This window comes from Sarcophilus harrisii, chromosome 3, assembly GCF_902635505.1.
Source record: "Sarcophilus harrisii chromosome 3, mSarHar1.11, whole genome shotgun sequence".
NCBI lineage: Eukaryota > Metazoa > Chordata > Mammalia > Dasyuromorphia > Dasyuridae > Sarcophilus > Sarcophilus harrisii.
The window spans coordinates 71,726,124-71,748,772 of record NC_045428.1 but is presented as its reverse complement, the minus strand read 5'-3'; the positions used below and the strand labels follow the sequence as shown (position 1 = coordinate 71,748,772).

At 33.3% G+C, this 22,649-nt stretch overlaps 1 long non-coding RNA gene across 1 annotated transcript; it reads left to right on the top strand.

Annotated features, from left to right (window-relative positions):
* Positions 1 to 1,185: 1,185 nt before the first annotated feature.
* On the top strand, positions 1,186 to 22,268 carry LOC116422999. The gene is made up of 3 exons (XR_004233488.1): positions 1,186 to 1,395; positions 21,347 to 21,576; positions 22,208 to 22,268. It is a non-coding gene; the product is annotated as an uncharacterized LOC116422999 (long non-coding RNA).
* Positions 22,269 to 22,649: the final 381 nt, after the last annotated feature.

Below are 22,649 nucleotides of genomic sequence, written 5' to 3'. Positions count from 1 at the left end.
CACACCCTCTCCTAGATGGCAAGTAATCCAATATATGTTAAACATGCTAAAAATGTATGTTAAATCCAATATATTATTTTGCTGTGCAAGAAAAATCAAATCAAAAATGAAAGGAAAAAATAAGAAAGAAATTAAAATGCAAGCAAACAACAAAAAGAGCAAAAATCCTATGTTATGATCCACACTCAGTTCCCACAGTCCTCTCTCTGGTGTAGATGAAAGTTGATTTTTTAAATTGTAAATTGTATGCCAGCCAAAAGCCTCAGTGAATGAATATTCATGAAGATAAACTCAAATATGAAGTCTCAAGGATCTCTGACCCAAATAATTCTTTATTGATGAGAAAGGTCTCCAGTAACTCCAACTTTTCTTAGTATTCCAGTCTTGCCAAAAGGTAATTTGGCCATTTTTCTCTAGTATAGACCAACAGATGATAAATCAACCTACTTTCACTGAACTTTCCCAAAAAGACAGGACATGACAGCTTTCCACAGTCACTGCTTATAAACTGTATTCTTTTAAAGTTTCTGGGCAGAAGAGCATAAGGCTCATTGGAACTTCAGAACTATAGAAGGAAATATATCACTGAGAGAAAATGATTGTTAGTAGTTCTTGTGTATGACTTGATATAATAATAATATTACTAGTAAAACAGAAATTATTAATATTACAGAAATACTAATTTGCCATACTATTATTATTATACTATGTTAATATCTCATTGTCATATAATTATTATTTTAAAAGAAATTTTAAAAAGCCATTAACATAGTTGCTTATTTTTCTATTAGTAAATATAAAATTAAAATGGGAAGAGATGAAAAACTTGTTTGGTATACTACTAAACTATACATTTCTATATCTTGGGATATTGTATTCATTTATATAACTATCTTCTTTAGTAGAATTTATATAAGCATCTTATGAATAAGTTTGTGCATAATTTTAACACATATATTTCCTTTTGCCTTTTCATCAAAACTCTTTGAATTTTTTTTATTTTATTCATGCATGTGGGTTTCATGATTAAATGTATATTTTGATATATGTATGGATATATGTGTACATATGCATTTTTTCAGCTACAAATTTTGATGGGATCTGATGAATTGTAAATAAGAATAATTTGAGTTATAATGACACAGAAAATTCCATTGAATCTTTTATCTTCTCTATTTCAGGTAACATGCAGCTGTGAGCTCACATCAGACATGCAGCTCTGAGTCCAGTTTCATCAACTATGGATGTGAGTCAGAGTGAATAAGTTCACTAGTAATGAGGAGCCATGCAGAGTGGCTTTCGCAGGCTGAACCCACTAGAGCATGGGCAGGAAGGATGACAGAGTACTGAAGCAACCAGCTTGATGTGACCCACAGCGAGCATGATGTTAGCAAAGTAAGTAGAAGAAATATTGCAAGGTCCTCACAGAACACTCCTTGAACATTTCCTTGGCTGACTACAAAAATGACCTCATTGGGTTACCCTAGGAAAATTGCTACCTATATGACTTGGAATCAAGTCTTATTATCCTTCCTGATCTGTTACTTTATCAGTCAAATGAAGGTGTTGAACCATATGATGTCTGAGGTCTCTTCCAGCTCTAAATTCTGTGATTCTATAATCCTCTGACCTCAGCAAAAATTTTCTGCAGCCCATTAAGTTTCAGGCACCACAAAGAGTTTCAGGCTAATAATTCTAGAAAAAGAAAGGGAACTTCCATTATGCAACTATAACATGAAATAACAGTGGTATTCAAAGGATATCAGAAACTCTAGAGGGAAATTTCAAGCAATTAGGGAGATTCTCTATAGAGGAATTATGGGAGAATATAGAAAAGTGGTTAAAGTGAATGAAAAAGTATTGATAATTTTAGAGATATAAACTTGAAAGAGAATCCATTTTGATGAAAATGATAATATGGTTTAGACAGATGATTTTTGGGAGGATATAGATATAATTTACACAGAATGAGAACATTGAATAGTTTGTGATTTACAACATTAAAGGGAGTACCTTCTTATTTTTCCATTCTTATACTTTATACCCCTCCACATACTGAGTGAACAATCTAATGGAATTGGTCTTCTTGCTGTTTTTCATACATGACTCTCCATCATCCAACTCTTTCTTGACACTATTTTCAAAAGTTGATCTTCCTCCCATATATGCCTAGAATGTTTTCTCTCTTTATCTCTGCCTTCTGGCTTCTTCAGCTTTTTTTTCAAATCTCACCTAAAATCCCACATTCTGTCAGAAGGTTTTCTCAATCCTCATTTATCTTGTGCCTTTATTCTGTGAAGATGCTCTCTCTCACTTCCTTCTCTCTCTCTCTATACTTCCCTCCCTCTCTCTATATTTCCCTCCCTCCCTCTCTCTCTGTCCCTTTCATTTTTTCTCTCCCTCCCTCTGTCTCCAACTCTCTCTCTCTCTCTCTCTCTCTTATCCTTTCCCTCTCCTTTTCTCTTTCCTGTCCTCCCTCTCCAGCCCTCACTCTTGCTCCTCACTTTCTCTTGTTCTCCCTCTCTCTCTCAACAGCCAATCAAAGTTTTGCAAAATATACATGACAGCTAGGTTTATTGCACAGGCATATGAAACCCAAAGAGTCCATAATCCATAGAGAGGTTTGTATAGTTATGATAGTACAACAAAGGAAGGAGGAAGAAACATACCTAACTTCCCAATTGATAAATGATCAAAGGATATAAACAGACAATTTTCAGATGACAAAATTAAAGGAAACACACCTAAATCTCCACCTAATTGGAACAAGGAAGGTACAGTAAAGATGGGAAATGGACAAGATCCCTCTTAAAAGGGAAGAGCAAGGTGACAGCAAAGGTCACATTAGTTTCCTTGGGAACTACTAGACTATGAAAATATAACGGTCTGTCTATCTTCAAGGGTCCCAGTTGCACAAGTGGTTTCTCAGCCTAGTGCAACCTAACCAGCATTTATTTTGACCTTCAAAGACATACAGGGAGACCACTTTGGGACGCAAACAACAAGTTTTGTCAGTTCAGGTTGGGATGGGGCGGCTTATTCAGGGCCTCTTGTAAATGGTTGACCCAATGTTACAGAAAGTTATGGCAACTCAAAAAGAGATCTCTCTCTCCATTCAATTATTCCCCCATCCTCCCTCCCTCCCCCCATCCCTCTCTCTCTTTATATATATATATATATATATATATATATATATATATATATATATGTGTGTGTGTGTGTATATATATATATATATATATATATATATATATATATATATATATATTCCTACTACTAGACTATGACCTTTTGATATCAGTAATATCTTTTTTGCCTTTTTTTTTTGTATTCTCAGTGTTTAGTACATTGCCTGGCTCATGTTAAACACTATTAATGCTTGTTGACTTAATTATTGATAGTATCTAGGTTTATCAAGATGATAATAACAACAGTAATTCAATTTTTATAACACTTTAGAGAGTGCAAGGTAATTTTTATACATTATTTCTAATAAGTCCCACAATTCCATGAGTGGTTATTATTATTACAATTTTACAGATAAGTAAATAGAGACATGGGGAGATTAGGTTACTTTTCTAAGGTTATTTTTTTTCCCTAAGGTTAATGTGTGAAGTGGAATGCCAACTAAGATCTTCCTAACTCCAATTCTACTATATTTTTTGAACAATGACCAATGTTTATATGGAGATTTTATTAGCCTTGAAAATTTATATTATATTTCCCAGGAGAGTTTTATTATTTGTATGTTATTGTATTTGGGAAATCTTTCTAATTAATAAACTAGTAAGAATTCTGAGTTTTATTTAGTGTCTAGAAATTCAACTTTGACATCAGAAAGAACTGAATTCTTCAATTCTATCTCAGACTCATGTCTACTGTATGAAGTTGACCATAAACTTAAAATCTTAGTGCTCTAAACAATAATTTAAGAATTGCTAAGGTACATTGCTGAAAAGAGTATTTTTCAGGTAAAATTTTTGGGGTGATAAATTCACAAGTCTATGACTCTTCCTATTCCCTTCTATCACCCATTCTCCAAAAAGAAAGGAAATAAAACCCTACCAAAGAGTATTTTAATTGTAAGTTAAAAGGTAGCTCTGAGCACCAAGGCACTTCAATAAATATCATATTTGTTATCTGGAATATTTGCAAAATGGGAAAGAATATGGTTTTTTAAAACCTCATTGAATTATGAATTAATTAATATTATCCCAAATCTAGAAATCAGGTTTTTAGAAGCTTTCCGATTCTAACAACATACTATATATGGTAGGGTTCCATGAATTTAATTCGTGTTGTTTTGATATATATGTGCTATTTTATATGATAAAATTAATTTAATTCTTTTGCTGTAAAAAGTAGACAATGTTAAGCAATTATCAATTTAGCATTTTTATATTTAACTGAGTACATTATTAATTCTGCCTGTTTAAGAGGAATTTGAAATTCACATGACAATAATTTTACTCCCATATTTAACCTATCAAATTAATATTAAGACTATCTTGTATAATCCTCAGAAAAAACCTTATTTGAGAACTTCATCCTAGTTATTAGGTGAACCGAGGTTCTCATAATCTATGTTAGTAGAGCACAATTCTGTCAAGGTCTAGAGGAACTTCAAGTAGCAGCCCAGTGAAGTGTCTAGCTAAATTTAGAAACTATTAAAGTAAAAAAAAAAAAATAGGCCTTAACTAAATGATGAATATTTTGGCCACAACAATTCATACAAACTGCATACTGAGGCACAGATGATCAGCTAAGCATATATACTGATAAAAATCACAGATCCTTTAAATATTGAATGTCTTAGGAGGGAAACCAAGATGGAGAGAAGCTAGAAAGTTACCTAAGCTTTCCCTAATTTCCCTCAGAAATAATATTAAATTAAGCCTCTAACTGGATTCTGTTAAAATAAAAAACCTACAAAAACATAGAGTGGGAAAATTTTTTTAACTTAAGATAACTTGGAAAACCTTTAGGAAAGGTTTGTCTCATTTGAACAAAAGAGGATTATAGCCCCAGAGTGTCCAGGCAAGCCAACAGTAAACTCAGCCACAGAACAAACAGATCAGCAAACAATGCTCCTTGGTCTTGGCTTAGCATGGCACAGCAAGGCAGTTGTGAGACCTCAAGTTCTGGTGCAGAAGACCAATTGATAGTCCTGGAATCTGGCCCCAGTAGATGGAACTAAATCAGGCCATTCCAGCACAGTGGAAGCTAGCGACACGGCTCCTGTCCACCTGAACAAGAAACTTGGGACAGTGCTCCCTGTACCTCTGAAACAGAGCTCAATGGAAAAAATAAAATTAAAAAAAAAAAACTGACCATAATAGGCTAGCATGGTGACAGGGAATATCAAAACACAAACTCAGAAGAAGACAATGATATCAAAGCGCCCACATGCAAAAGGAAAATATGAATTGTTCTTAAGCCCAAAAATTAATTTTAGAAGATCTCAAAAAGGATTATGAACATAAAGTAAGAGAAGTAGAAGAAAAAAATGGGAGAAAAATTAGAATAAAGCAAGAGAATAATTTATAAAAGAGTCAGTAGCTTGGAAAAGGAAGCATAAAATTGACTGAAGAAAACAGCTTCTTAAAAAGTAGAATTGGCCAAATTGAAACACACACGCACACACACACACACACACACACACACACACACACACTGAAGAATAAGAATCCTTAAAAAGTAGAATTAGACAAATGGAAAAGGAGGTACAAAAGCCAACTGGAGAAAACAATTTCTTACAAATTAGAGTTGGAGAAGTGGAAACTAATGACTCTATGAGATATCAAAAATCAGTTAAACAAATTCCAAGGAATGAAAAAATAAAATAAAATGTAAAATGCCTCATTAGACAAAACATCTGATCTGGAAAATAGATTCAGGAATGATAATTTAAAAAAAATATTGGACTACCTGAAAGCAACAATTAAGAAAAAGATCCTGGGCCTAATTGTTAAAGAAGCCAGGGAAATTTTCCCTGATGTCCTAGAATCAGAGAGTGAAATAGTCTGGAAGAATTCAGAGATCACCTCATGAAAGAGATTAGAAAGTGAAAACTCCAAGTAATACTGTAGTCAAATTCCAAATTATCAGGTCAAGGAGAAAATAATGCAAACAACTACAAAAAATTCAAGTATCATGGAGCCATGACCTGGATTACATAGGACTTAGCAGCTTCTAAATTAAAGAACTGGAGATCTTGGAACATGATATTCTGGAAAGCAAAAAGCTTGGGGATTATAGCCAAGAATCAACTACCTAGCAAAGTTGAGCATAATCTTTTAGGGGAAAAGATAATGATGATTCAGTGAAATAGGGTACTTTCAGACTTTTCAGATGAAAACTCCAAAGCTGAACAAAAAATTCAGTCTTCAATACAAGATTCAAGAGAAACATAGAAGAGTAAACAGGAAAGTAAGAAAGATTCTATTCTTTATGATAGTACTTGTGGATGTGGATATAAGTTGACTTTGAAATGGTGAAGTGTCAAAAAAAAAAAAAACAAGAGGATGGGTTAAAAAAAAAGATTATCCAGGAAGAAGAGGAAAGGAGGAGACAGAACAGGATAAATTATATCCATGAAGGAGTATAAAAGACCAATTATAGTACAGAGAAAGAAGGGAACAGTAAGCATTGTTTAAATCTTACTCTCATCAGATTTAGCTCAGAAAGGGAATAACATACACATTCAGGTGGATATAGAGATTTGTTGCAACCTATATGGAAGAAGGAGAGGAAGAGGAGAGAAAAAGTAGAATGATAGAAAGGAGGGCAAATTGAAGGAGATAATGGTCAGAAACGAGACACTGCTGAGGAGGAACAAAGTACAAGAAGAGAGAAAAGTACAAAAGGGAAAAATAGGAATTATACAGTTAATAATCATAATGTGAATATGAGTAGAATGAAACTTCACATAAAATAGAAGTGGAAAAGCAGATTAAAAAAACAAATCTTACAATATGTTGTTTACAAGAAATATATTTGAAACAGAGAGATATACACAATGTAAAGGTAATAGCCTGGAGCACAGTATATTATATTGTAGCTGAATAAAATAATAAAAAGCAAGAATAGCAATTATATCTCAGACAAAGCAAAAACAATACTACACCTAATTAAAGACAAGGAAGGAAACTACATCTTGCTAAAAGGTACCATAAACAGTGAAATGAAATCAATACTAAACATATATGCACCAATCAGATACCATCCATATTCTTACAGGAAAAGCTAAGTGAGTTACAGAGGGAAATCAAAAACAAAATTATACCAGTGGAGTACCTCAATCTCCTTAAAACTAAATAAATCTAACCACAAAATAAACAAAAAAAGAATTTTAGGAGGGGAATAGAATTTTTTAAAAGTTAGATATGATAAACCTCTGAAGAAAGTTGAATGGTAATATAAAGGAGCCTATCTTTTCCCCCAGTTGTATATGGCACCTACACACACACACACACACACACACACACACACACACACACACACACACACACAAAGATATTAGGGCATAAAAAGCTTACAGTTTAATTGAGAAAAATAAAAATAGTAAATGTATTCTTTTCAGATCATGATGCAATAAAAATTACATGCAATAAAGGGTCATGGAAAAAAAGACTAAATATTAATTGTAAATTAATCTAATCCCAATGTTTATACCCAAACCAGGAAGAGTCAAACTGGAGAAAGAAAATTGTACTTACTAATGAATATTGATATAAAATTTTAAAATAAAGTATTAGTAAAGAAATTACAGCAATTTCTCATCAGGATAATATACTGTGACCAGGTGGAATTTATTCCCAGACTGTAGGGCTCATTCAAAATTAGAAAGAAAAAATCAGCATAAATGACCACAAAAATATCAAAACTAACAGAAATCATTTGTTTAACTCAATAGATGTAGAGAAAAAAAAAACTTTTGATAAAATTATAGAACCCATTTCAATTAAAAAAAAAAACACCACCACCAGAGAGCATAGGAATAAATTTCTTAAAATGATAAGTAATATCTAAATAAAACCATCAGCAAGCATTATATTTAAGGGGGAAAAGCTATAATTATTCTCAGTAAGATAAAGGGTGAAATAAAGATGTCCTTTATCACCACTGTAATTCAATATAGGATTAGAAATGTTAGCTTTAACAATGACAAAAAAGAAAGAAATTGAACAAATTAGAGTAGGTAATGAGAAAATAAACTATTACTCTTTGCAGATAGGATGGTATATGTAGAGAATAGTAGAGAATCAACTGAAAGACTATTTGAAAAAAATAAAGTTAGCAAAGTTGCAAGATATAAAATAAACACTAATATCAGCATTTCTATATATTACCAACAAAACCCAGCCCTAAGAGATAGAAAGAAATATTTCAATTATAATAATTCAGAGAATATAAAGTATTTAGGAATCTCTATGTACCAAGACAAACCCATGAACTATGTGAAAACAATTGCAGAACACTTTTTACACAAGTAAAGTCAAATCTAAACATTTGGGAAAATATCAATTGTTCATGGCTAGGCTGAGCTAATATAATAAAAGATAAAAATGCTAACTAAATTAATTTACTCATTTGGTGCCATGCCAATCAAACTACCAAAAATGAGTTTGTAGAGATAGTTTAATAATAACAAAATTCATCTGGAAAAAGCAAAAAGTCCAGAATATCCTGTGAATTAAAGAAAAAAATGAAAAGGTAAATAACCTACAAATACCAGATTTAAAACTATAACATAAAGTGGCAAATATCAAAACTATTTAGTACTATCTAAGAAACAATATTGGATTAGTGGAATAGATTATGTACACTAAATGCAGTAGTAAATGACCATAATCACCTTGTATTATAAACCTCAAAACTTCAACTTTTGGAATAATAATTCATTATTTGACAAAAACTGCTAAAAGAAACTGAAAAAATAGAATGTCAAGAACTAGACAGACCAATATCTCACACCCTGTACCAAAAATGTTAAATTTGGTACATGATTTAAATATAAAAAGTAATATCATATGCAAATTAGTTTATCTGTTAGATTTATGGAGAAGGGAAATATTTAGGATAAAGCAAAAGATAGAGAAGATTGCAAATGCAATGAAAAATGAATAATTTTGCTTAAATTAAATTAAAAAGTTTTGCAAAAAGAAAATCAGTGGAATCAAAATTAGAAGGAAAACAGAAAACTGAAGAATAATTTTTACTCTCTGTTTCTGATAAAGATTTCATTTCTTAGATATTTATAGAGAACTGAATCAAGTTTATAAGAATAAAATTTATTCCCCAATTGATATAAGATCGAAGATATGAACAGTTTTCAGATGAAAAAAAAATCATTTATTATAGGTATATGAAGAAATACTTGAATCATTTTTGATTAGAGACCCAAATTAAAACAACTCTGAGGTACCACCCCATATCTATCCCATTGGCTAATAGGATAGACAAGTAATATGATAAATGTTTGAGAAAATGTGGGAAAATTGAAATACTAATACATTATTGGTGGAGTTATGAACTGATCCAACTTTTCTGGATAGCAATTTGAAAATATGGCCAAAGGGCTATAAAACTGTGCACACCCTTTAATCAAAAAATACTACTTCTGAGATCATAAAAAGTGAAAAGGACCCACATGTACAAAAATTTTAAAAAAGCTTTTTTTTTAGATTACAAAGAACTAAAAATTGAGGGAATGCCCATGGGGAATAGCTGAGTAAGTTGTGGTATATGAATGGAATGGGATACTATTGTGCTATAAGAAATAATGAACCGATGGATTTCATAATCAAACAAACATACTTGATAAGACTTATATGACCTGATGCTGAGCCAAGTGAGCAGAACCGGGAGAGCATTGTTGTTCATGTACTTCCAAAATCTGACTTCCAGTTCAAATACTTCCATGCTTTCTAAAGGGATCATGAGGATACAAGCATATAAATGGACTACTTATTATTTATCTTTTCTTCTTGCCACATGATCAACCATTTTCTCTTTCTACCAGACGTTTCTTTGATGGCATCCTTTATTTCAAATTCATTCTTAATTTGTTAGATGTTAAAGCTATCCATGATGGACCTTCTTGTTGCCTTCTGAGTGATATTCTTTTTTACTGATGGATGTCATGATTCCAGATCTTACAGCAACAACTGTAAAATACTGAAATTAAAAAAAAAAAAAGATTTTTTTCCTCATTTAAGTTCAAGGTCATAAAATTAACTTTGCAATATCCCAAAAGCAATCTAGCTATCTCTTCTCCTATTTAGTTCTGGGACTATCTTATTGTCCAGTTGGTATATCTATGTAAGATATAAAAACTAATGGATGAACTCTTGTTAGTTGTTTTTTGAATTGCATATTGTCATTGGCACAGCTCACATTCTTAACTCACTTGGTTTTCTTTTGCAAATGGGTGGACCAACACATTAAATGGCTTTAGATCTATCTAAGAGGCACTGAAAAATTCTAGGACTTGATGAAATTAAATGTCTATATCTATATCTATATCTAGACATTTCAAATAGTAGCATTTGGAGGAATATACCATCTATAGAGAATTTCTCTTTAGTTTGGACTCTAAACTGGATCACCTTTGAAGGTTTGGTGAATCCCTTCAGTGAGTGATTGCCTCCCTGTCTCATGTATTACCTAATATTAATGATCAAATGGTTTTATTACAAAATTGTCTCTATCATTCATCCTTCAAGGAATCTTCTATAAATTTGTTATGTGCATGGAAGAAACATTGTTAGTTGTGCCTTTTCTGTGGCATTAATAGTGCCTGAATTTTTTCTATGCCTTTTATATCATCTCTTCCTTTTCAAGATAATTTGTGAATTAATTCTTCAATGCCCTCACAGTTATATTGTCTCCAGTATAAATCTTCTCTATGTATACTTGAACTAATCTAATGTTTTATTCCATACTTTTTTTCTGTCAGGCTATTTTTACCTTCTCTATAAGTATATCTGGGATTGGGATGATAAAATTCAAGTATAATAGAATGTTGATTGTGAAAACAATTTATTTTTAAAAAATCTTTGCAGATATGCTTAGATTCAGATAGATGGCATAATGAATAGAGCTCTGGCCCTAGGGTTCAAATACAGCCTTAGACACTTTTCTAGCTATTCAATCCTACACAACAAGTCACTTCTCCTTTTTATGCCTCAGTTTCCTCTATGTAAAATGGGGATCATAAAAAGCACCAACATCTTAGAATTGTTATGATCATCAAATTAAATAAGATTGTAATGTGTTTAGCATGGTGTCTGACACAGTCAGCACTCCATAAATTCTTATTCTTTTATTATTTCCACTTTGCACTTGTCTATAGTTCTCTTTACTCCTCTAAATTTATTTTACATGCTGCCACTTTTCTGTCTTTTGTCTGGTTATATTTGTTCATAATTTCCTAACATTTCTCTAAAAGATTTTATAAATAATTGTATTTTGCTTAGCTGGTACTATTTTTATTTGCCATTCTCATTGCTTGGCAAATGAGTAAAATATTGGTGATTAAGATGACTTTAGGTTCTTTTAGTCTTGGTTATGGCAATTGATATACATTAGATTAAGGGTCATTTTGCATTCTGATTTTTTTTTCCTTTTATTTGTGGCCAAAATTTCCACAATTATGTAGCTAGTCTTATCATCACAAATTTGATTCAGTTTTGTTTTTTTTTTTTTGAAAGCTGAGGCTTTTCTTGCATGGTAAAACTTTTGCTCTGGTATCCTTACCTTCAAGAACCCTGAATTCCATTCCTTCCCTAAGCCACAATGAAGCTTAAATGAATTAAGACTTTGCAGAATATAGTTAATATTCAACTCCATTCATTTCAACAAACATTTTTTTAAATGAAAAGCCAGGAACTTACAAAAGAAATATGAATCTTTGTCTTGTATTTAAAATAGCATTCCCTTGGAAAATACTATTTGCATATATAGAGAGAACTCCAGAGGCTGAATGTGAATGGAAGCACAATGTTTTCACTTTTGTTTGTTGTTTGCTTGCTTCCTTTTTCTTTCTCATGGCTTTTCCCTTTTGGTCTGATTTTCTTGTACAACATGACAAATATGGAAATATATTCAAAAGGATTGTATATGTTTAATCTGTATCAGATTGCTTGATGTCTTGGGGAAGAGGAAGTTAAGGGAGAGAGAGAAAAGTGTGAAACACAAAAATTTGCAAAAAAGGGATTTTAAATCAGCAGGATAATTTCAGAAAGACCTGGAGAGACTTACATGAATTGATGTTAAGTGAAATGAGTAGAACTAAGAGAACATTGTACATAGCAACAACAAATTATAAGATAATCAATTCTGATGGATGTGGTTCTTTTCAACAGTGAGGTGATTCAGGCCAATTCTAATGGTCTTTTGATGAAGAGAATATCTGCACCCAGAAGAAGGACAGTTGGTACTGCATGTGAATCACAACATAGTATTTTCACTTTTTTTGGTAGTTGTTTGATTGTATTTTGTTTTCCTTCTAATTTTTTTTTTATTTTTGACCTGAGTTTTCTTGGGAAGTGTGATAATTATAGAAATATGTGTAGAAGAATTACACATGTTTAATATATATTGGATTACTTACTGTCTAGGGAAAGGAGTGGGGAAAAGAAGGGAGAAAAAAATTGAAATAAGATTTTGCAAGGATGAATTTTAGAAACTATGAATATGTTTTGAAAATAAAAAGCTTTATTAAAATGAATGTTTAAAAGTTTCTTTTACATGTATTTGGAAAAATAAAATACTGAGAGGGAAAAAGCCATCTCTCCTTTTTTTTCTTTGCACTGGCCATTTATCTGATTCCTAACACTTTGTAATTATAATAGATGATATTTTATTTCTATCTCAGCTCAACAGCATGGTTTTCTAGCTTCTAATAAGAAATATCATACTTCAAGAGACTTTTTTTTGCCCTAAAATTTTGATGGATGGAGTAAATTGTATGTATGTATGTGAATGTATGTACTTTTAATACATGTCAATCACCAAGTATCTAGTACAAATAGGGTTTATATTTCATTGTCATAACACATGGTATAGTTGCAATAGTACATCTTTTCTCCTGAATGAAGAACTAGTCACTGTATACTGATGACAGATACTGTACACTGCTGGAAAGCAACCACAGCAGGAGATCAGAAATAACCTCAGCTGAAGACATACCTATGCCTTAGAGCAATTTCAAGGAAGACCAAAGTAAAGAAATAATCCAGGGGAGAATTAAATTGCCCTCCCAGAACAATAGATAGTTCTATAAACCACAAGGTTAAAATAAAAAGCTTAGTGAAAATGAATGGAAAATCACATAAGGCCTTTCAGTTTCTCAAGAGGCAAAAGAGCAAATGAATCAGAGTATCTGATTGTTAACTATGTCTTTAGTAGTTGGTAGGAAATTGAAAGCCTATAAATGTCTTAAGCAGCTTCTTAATTCACTTCTTGGGGCATTTGCCCCAGCAACTTTGAACAAATATAAAAATGTAACTTTTATAGAGTCACATAAAAATTATGTAAATGATAAAAGCCAGAACATTCTTAACATTCTTTTCTAAACAAGAAAAAACCTTCTATCTTCAGTGAAAACCAACAAGGACAAAAAAACAAACAAAAAAACAAAACCCCCAAAATCCATCACTTCCTTAGTTTCCACAATCATTAGAAATGCTATGATTACAGGATGTTGTAAATCATTTTAATTGATAGTCCTCATTGTCTTGAAGAGCATCATATAGGATTTTTTTCAGTACTGATATTTCTTTTGCATTTTCTTGAAAAAGAAAAACACTTAAAATTGCTATGACATGTTAAGACATGATGATTATGACAAACAGGGGAGAAATACTGGAAGGGAATTCCACTTGAAATTTCCATGCCTCTCAGGCATGTCAGGGGAAAAATATCATTAAATAATATCATTTAAGCAAAGCATCCACTTTGCTTAAAAAGCTAGTATTTGGTATGCTATTTAATTTTACCACAAGATGAATTAATGAGTTAATATACCCATTATATATAGTATTTGTATATTAAAATAAACCATATGACCAAGGAATCCATACAACATGTCACACAAAGTATTCTAGACAATTTGAGGCAAAGTTATAGCAGCCCCAAGGCTCATTTTGTGATCAGATCTATACTTTACTTGCCCATAGCTGTCACAGAAGTTCAAGTGATCTTTTGGGGGCCAGAATAAACTTAGGCCAGTGGTATCAAAATCAAAGAGAAATAGGCCATTGAACTATACAGGAGATATATTTACTTGGAAAACAAGATATTGACATTATTTACAAATAGAGATACAAATACACACACACACACACACACACACACAAAGACACACACATTTATTTTATTAAATGTTCCCCAAATACATTGTAGTCTGTTTGGCAGCACTCAGAATATTTGAAACTTCTGCCTTGTAGGTTTAGATCTTAAAAGAAAAAAATGACTTTAAAACTTAATGTGAGACAATCTTTCATACACAATAGAAATTGAATACACATTCAAAGCCCCCTCGCATTTACTCTTTGTAATAATTGAGAAGCCTAAAGTAGTGCTAAAACCTCACATGGACAGGTAGTGCAATGAGGAAAGGTCTGGATCAAAGAAATCTGATCCAAAACCAGTCTCAGATACTTAATAATAGTGTAACGCTTTTAGCAAGTTTCTTAACCTCTGTCTACTTCATTTTCCCCAACTGTAAAATGAGAGTAATAATAACACCTAAAATGAAATATTTGTAAAGTGCTTAATGCAGTTCTTGGAATATATTGGTATTGAATAAATGTTTGTTTCCTTCCTAACTTCCTAAGCTATTCTTCATGTTGTAACCAGAATAATCTTTTTTTATATAAGGATTATCTGTGTCATCCCTATGCTTAAAAGTTTTCCATTAAGGTGTATGGAAACATTGAAATACTAATGCACTGCTAGTGGGATTGCAAACTGATTCAACTATTCAAAAGAGCAATTTGGAACTATAACAAACGGCTATAAAAACATTCTCATACTCAGACTCAGAACATACCACTGCTAATTTTATATTTCAAAGAGATCAAAGTAAGGGGGAAAAAGACTTATATAAGACTTATAAGTCATATAAAAATGTTTATAGCAGCTCTTTTAGTGTGGCATATTTGGAAATTGAGGGGATGACCTTCAATTGAAAAATGGTTGAACAAGTTGTGACATATGATTGTGATGGAATACTATTATACTATAAGAAATGACAAACAGGATGCTTTAAAAAAAAGTTGAAAGACTTACATTAACTGATACAAAATAAAATGAGTAGAACCAGGAGAACATTGTTAATAGTAACAGCAATATTGTGAATAATAAATTGTGATTGAGTTAGCAATTTTCAGCAGCACAATAATCCAAAATAATCCCAAGGGATTTACAATGAGAAATACTTTTAGAAATATGATTGATGAAATCAGAATGCATATAATAACATTATTTTTAAACTTTATTTTTCTTGCATGTTTTTTTTGCCTGTGTTTTGAGGTCCCCCACTAATACAGTTTTGCTGCCTATTTCTCCCTGTAACTGGCTTAATAACTTCTCTAAGAAATTCTATATTCTACTAGTTGGCGCATATATATTTAATATTAGTACTTCGTTTTTTTACCATACCCTTTATCAAGATATAGTTTCCTTTTACTTTTGCTTTATCTGAGATCAGAATTGCTTGCTACTCCTCCCTTTTTTTTTTTTTTTAACTTCAGCTAAAACACAATAAATTCTGTTTCAGTTTTTACCTTTACTCTGTATGTGTCTCTTGGTGTCAAATATGTTTCTTGTAAACAACACATTGTAGGATTCTGTTTTTTAATCCACTCTGTTATTTGCTTCCATTTTATGGGAGAATTCATCCCATTCATATTAACAGTTATGATTGATAGCTCTGTATTTCCCTCCATCCTATTTTCTCCCCTTTCTTTCCCTCTACTTAGTAGTTTTTTTTTTATTTACCCCACTCATTACCTTACTTCTATCAACCTTCACCCCTTCTCTTAGCTTTTTTCCCTAGTGTGCCCTCCCTTATACCCTGCCCCTCCTTTTTCTTTCCTCTTTCTCCTCTTCTTTATAGGGTTAGATAAATTTCTATACCCAAATGGGTGATTAAGTTATTCCCTCTTTGAGCCAAAACTGATGAGATCAAGCTCTAGACAATGCTCATCCCTTTTCCTTCTTTTCCTAGATTGTAATAGGTCTTTTGTACCTCTCCCTATGATCTAATTGTCCCATTTATACCTCCCCTTTCCTCTTCCACTACAGACCTTTTTTTTTTATCCTTTAATGACTTTTTCTTTAATATCACCACATCAGAGTCCATTCACAACTATATCCTCTGTGCATGTGGAGACCCCTTCTGTCTGTCTCAATAACAGATACAGTTCTCAAAAACAGAGTCCTGTTTTTGAAGATTAAATTTTCTATTTGGTTCTGTTTTTTTCAATAGAAATGATTGAAAGTCTCTTACTTCATTGAAAATCCATTGCCTCCCCTGAAAGAGATGTTCCATCTCACTGGGGCGTTAATTCTTGGTTGTATCCTCAGGTCCTTTGCCTTCTAGAATAAGGTATTCCAGTCTCTTCAATCATTTATTGTAGAAACTGCTAGATCCTGAACAATCCTGACTGTTGCTCTCTGATATTTGTTTTGTCTGGAACTTTGCAGAATTTTTTCCCTTGAGATTTTAGCTGTGGAGTTTTGCAACAATGTTCCTTTGGGTTTTTCTTGTGAGATCTCTTTCTGAAAGTGATTGATGGATTCTTTCAATGAGTGTTTTCCCCTGTTTATAAAATATCAGGGTAGTTTTTCTTGATTCTTTCTTGACAAATGTTATGCAGCCTCTTTTTGGTCATGGCCTTCAGGTACACCAATAATTTTTAAATTGTCTCTTCTGAATCTCTTTTCTAGGTTGGCTGTTTTTCTAATGAGGTATTTTGTAATGTTCTCTCTAAAATGTGATGTTCTCTGTTGAAGTTTCTTGGGGTCTCTGGAAGCAGCCTTCGTTTCAGTTCAGTAATGACCACAAGTGCAGCAGGTGTTAAAGTCCAAATCCTTTATTATCTCTTTCAATGTCTTGTCTCCTTTCCTGGGTCCCAGTTAGCTTTCTTAGAGACCTAGCCATCTCCTTGGTTCTGAGAGCTTGAGCTCCTGCAGACAGTTCTTTGTGTTCTCTGCCTCTGCCAACTTCTTGAGGTCCTCCTGAATGTGTCTTGGTTTCTGTGAGGGAGGCAGAAGGACAGTCACCATGGTCTCTGTCTTCCAGTTCTGATTCTGGCTGAGTTTGTCTGAGCTTATATGCTCTCTTATCATAGGTGTGAATCTTGCAGAAATATAGTAAGTACTAAATACATGTACTGAACTAGAGAACTGTTAAGCACTGTGCTAAACAATCATTGTCTCTATCAATTCTACTGACTTAGCACCTTGTAAGAATCCTTTGTTTCAAGTTCAGAGTTCTGGCCCATAAGAGTATTTCACATTTTCTTCTGTTTTTTTCTGCTTTTTTGTTTGACTTTTTCTTGCTGTCTCAGAGAGTCATTAGCTTTCATTTGCCCCCATTCTAATTTTTAATGTGTGACTTTCTTCAGTTAGCTTTTGGCTCTCTTTTTCTACTTAGCTAATTCTACTTTTGAATATGTTGTTTTTTTTCAGTGGATTTTTTTTTTGCATTTGGTCAATTGTATTTTTTAAGGAATTACCTTCCTTTTCCAAGCTTTTGACTCTATTGCATGCCTCTTACTTCTTTTCTCATCTTTTCTTCTACCTCTCTTATTTGCCTTTTAAAGTTATATAGAGAAGAGGAGACTAAAAGTAGATATGATAATGGTCCTCAAGTATTTGAAGGACTTCTTTGTGGAAGATAGACAAGATATGTTTTGTCTGGTGTCAGAAGGGAGAACTAAAATTATAGGTAGATGTTTCAGAAAGGCAAAATTAAGCTTGATTCAAGGGGAATAAAACTAAACTTTCAAAAGGTTAGAACTATTCTCAAGTAGAATTGACTTCCTTGGGAATTTGTTGGTTCCTTCTCCCTGGAGTTCCTCCCTCCCTGGAAGGATCCTGGGATCCCTTGAATCCCAATCGAAGCAGAGATTGGATGACAGAGAGATGGGCTACTTTCATGGATATTATCTACATTTTGGTCAAATTTGTCACCTTGTATGGTTCCATCTCTTTACTTCCATTCTTAAATTGTTCTCCCTCCTTATACCTTCTTATCTCTACTTCTTCTGATTGCTAACTAACTATCTTTGAGTTTCCTCAGAGGTAAGAGTAGAATGGCCTATCTTGAGCAAACAATAGGTGAGGAAAATAAGTTGAGCATAAGAATGACACTTTGGTAAGGCAACAAAAGTTTTAAGTACACATTGTAATCCTACCCAATTGCACTCTGCCTAACCATCTGACAACACCAGAAAATGGTCAGCTATGGCTTGGGGAACCCTTATTCTTTATGTTTTGTTTTCTTTTGCATTTAATTTTACTGTCTCACTAGCAAGGCCTTAAGAGTAAGTATTAGGAATACAAAAAGTGGTTTCAGGCACTGGCTGTCCTTCTTGTCAGTAGCACTTAAATAAAAAAAAATCATTAGATAAGTGCAAATAATCTGATAAAAAATATTCTGTTCTAAAATGCACCTAACTTGTATAGACTTGTGGAGTTCTCCCTCTGATTCTCTTGAATTAATATTTCTGAGTAGCCCACATTATAATGAAGTTTATTATCTGTATAACATATATTAAAAGTAGAGATCTAGGTGACAACATAATGTTTTTGTTAAGTCCTTGAAATTAACATTAGATGCTCCATAAATTTAGCTAATTCCAAAGTTTACATACTTACACATTATAATGTTTAAAGATTTAAATTAATGAACACCTCTGCACTGAAAATGTCAATCCAAAAAGAAGAGAACAGTGATTTATGCTGTTCTCACACACACACACACACATACTTTTATCTACGCTGAATATGCAGACTGGCAGAAATCATGTCCACTTCTCTCCTTTCATCAATAGGTGACATCAACAATCCCTACAATGACCACAATATCCTTGTTTACGATGCTGCCTCTGCTTGTCAGGCAGGGGTCACAGTGGCTTATAGTGTTCATAGAAGTGTCTTTGAGTCACACTTAATTGGGAAGGGAAAAGACATACTCTCTATTGACAGCATCTTCACTCTGTGTGGACATCAGGGCACAGGAAAAAGGTCAATTGTATGCAGTTTAGTAATGACCTCTGTGGGCTTGTTAGCCAGAAGGATTTCAACTTTTTCTTTAATCTACCACATAAACAAACTACATAGAAAAGCACTTTCTGAGGTATGACCCTCAAATCTTTGCAATCAGAAATCATAGAATAAATTTCCTGTTTATTCTATAACCCCTTGTAATCTTGCTTCCATCACCTCTACTCACCTGATTTCTTAGAGATCCACAGGGACATTGTAGTCAGCAGATTTAATCACTTTCTCTCAATTTCTCTTGTATTTAACTTCCTGAATCTGGATTTATATCTGACCTCAGCCACTCACTAACTGTGTGACCTGTACAAATCTTATCCTTCTTGGTTTTGCTCAGTTTGTTCATTTATTAAATGAAGATGATAATCTCTAGCGCTTACTTACTTCACTGGGCTGTAATGAGGATGAAGAGAGATAATAAGGGGAAAATGCATCACAAATATTGAAGTGTTACATAAATGTCAATTATTATTTTATATAACTGGTTACTTCCTTCTCCTCCCTTGACTTCCATAATATTGCTTTTCTTTTTTATGACACTATTTCTACTAACTTTTTATCTTCTTCCCTCCCCCTAAATGTATTTATTTTCAGCCTACTTATCCTTAGCATTCCTCTATCAACACCGTTTCTTGATTTTGCTTAACGCCTTTATGAATTCCTTAGCTATGAACTTATACTGCCCACTGTACATTTTTACTTGAATTTCCTTCAAAATTCAATTGTGCAAGGGGATGTGCCAGTAAGTGCAAATTTACCTCCTCTACAGCTAATGGTCTTAGAGGGTGGCCTGAGTTACTAAGAGAGAGGACAAATCACTCCTCCAGACTTATAATGCCAAAATATCAATGCTAGACTTAAAAGCAGTTTTTTTTACCTGGCTTTCTAGCAAGATTTTGATTCAAAGCTACCTTATTCTCCATATGTGTCTTCATGCTGCTGATCCACCTGCTATAATAGGGTCATATCTACATAAGTTCCCCTTTCCCTCTCCCATCTTGGGATAAGCTAGATTTTTCTCTGAAAGGCAGCAAATCTATGCTCAGGCCTTGATTGGCTAGGGAACTAACTCTGAGGCTGTATCATCTTTGACAGCAGCTTCTGGCCATGTCAACCTGTCTTACTGGGCATCTAAATTTGTACAAAAATTTCCAATAAGGCCCTTCACACTTGACATCTTTCTCAAGATACACCCCAGTCATCACAACTTGCCCTGCTGACCAAATGTGTGATGTGTTGCTACATAGACTGTGGGTTGTCCTCTTTACCCAAGCTAAATACTGAAATGGCCTTATTGAATATCCTTTCTATACTATGACTAAGTTAACTGCTGAATGTAATCCCACTGTCTTATTTTGTTCCAACCTAAACTGACAGGATGCTCACCAAATTGGGCTTATCTATTGTATTTACCATTTAGGAAAGGCAATAAATAAGGTTTGGTTTTTACCTCCAAATGTATACTGGAGAAAATTCAAGCTTATTTAGGTTCAGGTCATCTTCTTTGACAGAGGGAAAGGTTCTCAAGATCAAGTACTGTTTCACTATTATCTATTTCCAATACTTAGTTCCTTGAATGTAGGTGGCACTTAATAATGTGTTTTTTGATTGATTGATGAAGCAGACTCTGCCCTTATATCATATCAAGAGAGAGAACATACAGATCCATTTAAGTGTAATGAAAGAATTGCAAATATATAGAGGGCTGATGGAGAGATTTCCCATGTGCAACAGCTGGGCAGCATACTTCTGGGAGATTTATGGTGATGTATAGAGTGTATCAGAGAGACTTTGCAGCTAACTCGGGTTACTTAATAGGAGACCCTTGAGTTATCTAAAGAGGCATATCAAAGAGTCAGCCCCTCATTTTCACCATTGGGATTCATTAGTGAAGCTATCCGGTGAGGAAAAAATGTTGTAAGTCAAAAGAATTTGGACCATTTTACCATACTGTAACCACGTACCATACATGGGCCATACCATATTGCCATACCATATGGCCCTGTGAAAATAGGTTTTGGTTCTTTCAGCATTTGTTCTTTTGTTTTAGGTGAAGGAGACTATTCTGAAAGTTCAAGCCTATGAGTTACTGAAGGTCAGGACTAAGCTATCCAGGAATCCAGGAGTCTGAGAATTGAATCTCAATTCTCAAAATTCTCAGAAACTCAACTGTTTTGTAGTTATCCCAATATTGATGTCCATAGAACAAGGAATGTCTGACACAACCCAACCCAGAAGTGGCTCAGGTGAGGATTTGCATCTGATGGAACCAACTTTGTGGTAAGTTTGAGCCCACTCTTCCTAAGCACTGAGATATTATAAAGGAGAATTTGCCCCAGGGATTTTGGAGAGCAATATTTCTATTTCTATTCTTGCCCTACCTTCAAAGTATATATATTTTTGTGAAAGATAATGTATGTTAACTGTAAAATGTTAGTTATGGGTGTTGAATAGGGAAAAAAAACTGGTCTGGCTCTGGGGTAGTGAGCCTACATGAGAATTCACTACATGAAAATACAAAAGTGTATGAAAAATAATAAAAATATCTTTGGAAGGAAAAGGCATTATCAGGTATAGATGGCATGGAAGTCCTTGTGTAGAAAACATCACTTGAGCCAAATCTTGAAGGAAATTAGGGCTTTCAAGGACCAATAAAACAATATATAAAGCCTTTTGCAAAACTTAAAGTGTGATATAAATACTAAATATTATTACTAATTTTATTTTTATTTTTTTGTGCTAAGAAGACAAGGTAAGAAAGGAATATATGGCCGGCCTAAGGTCAATCTATGCAAAGACATAGACAGATGCAGTAGACTGACCTTTTTATGTTAAAAATAGCAATAAAACCAGTTGATCTAATATCTTTGTAGCTAGAATGACATTTCTGAAACTATTCCTTTTTTCAAAGTGAACATCCATGGAAGAAAAAGAACGATGAAAACAGAAAGGAGATGAAACAGAGAATCTAGGTAACTACTGAATAAATGATGTCTTGGGTTCTCTCCCTTGTCTTAGACATTAGTTTCTAATATGCACAGCTGTAGAAGCCCATTATCATCTTACTCAAACCTTATCTTTCCCTCCTGCTCTGCCTATTCCTCTATTCCTTTCTCAATTAGCTGAAATCTATTATGCCCTGGGTCTTAATTCTCCAGATGATTTTTCCACTTATGCCATCAATCAATAGATAAACATTTAATTAAATATCTGCCATGTGCCAGGCACTGTGCTATTACCCTAGACCATTTACCTTGATTTTTTTTTTCATATTATATCAACAGGAATTTTTGATGTAAAAATCTCTGTTGCATTTTGTCCCAAAGTTTGTCCTCATTCCAAAAATGCTACTT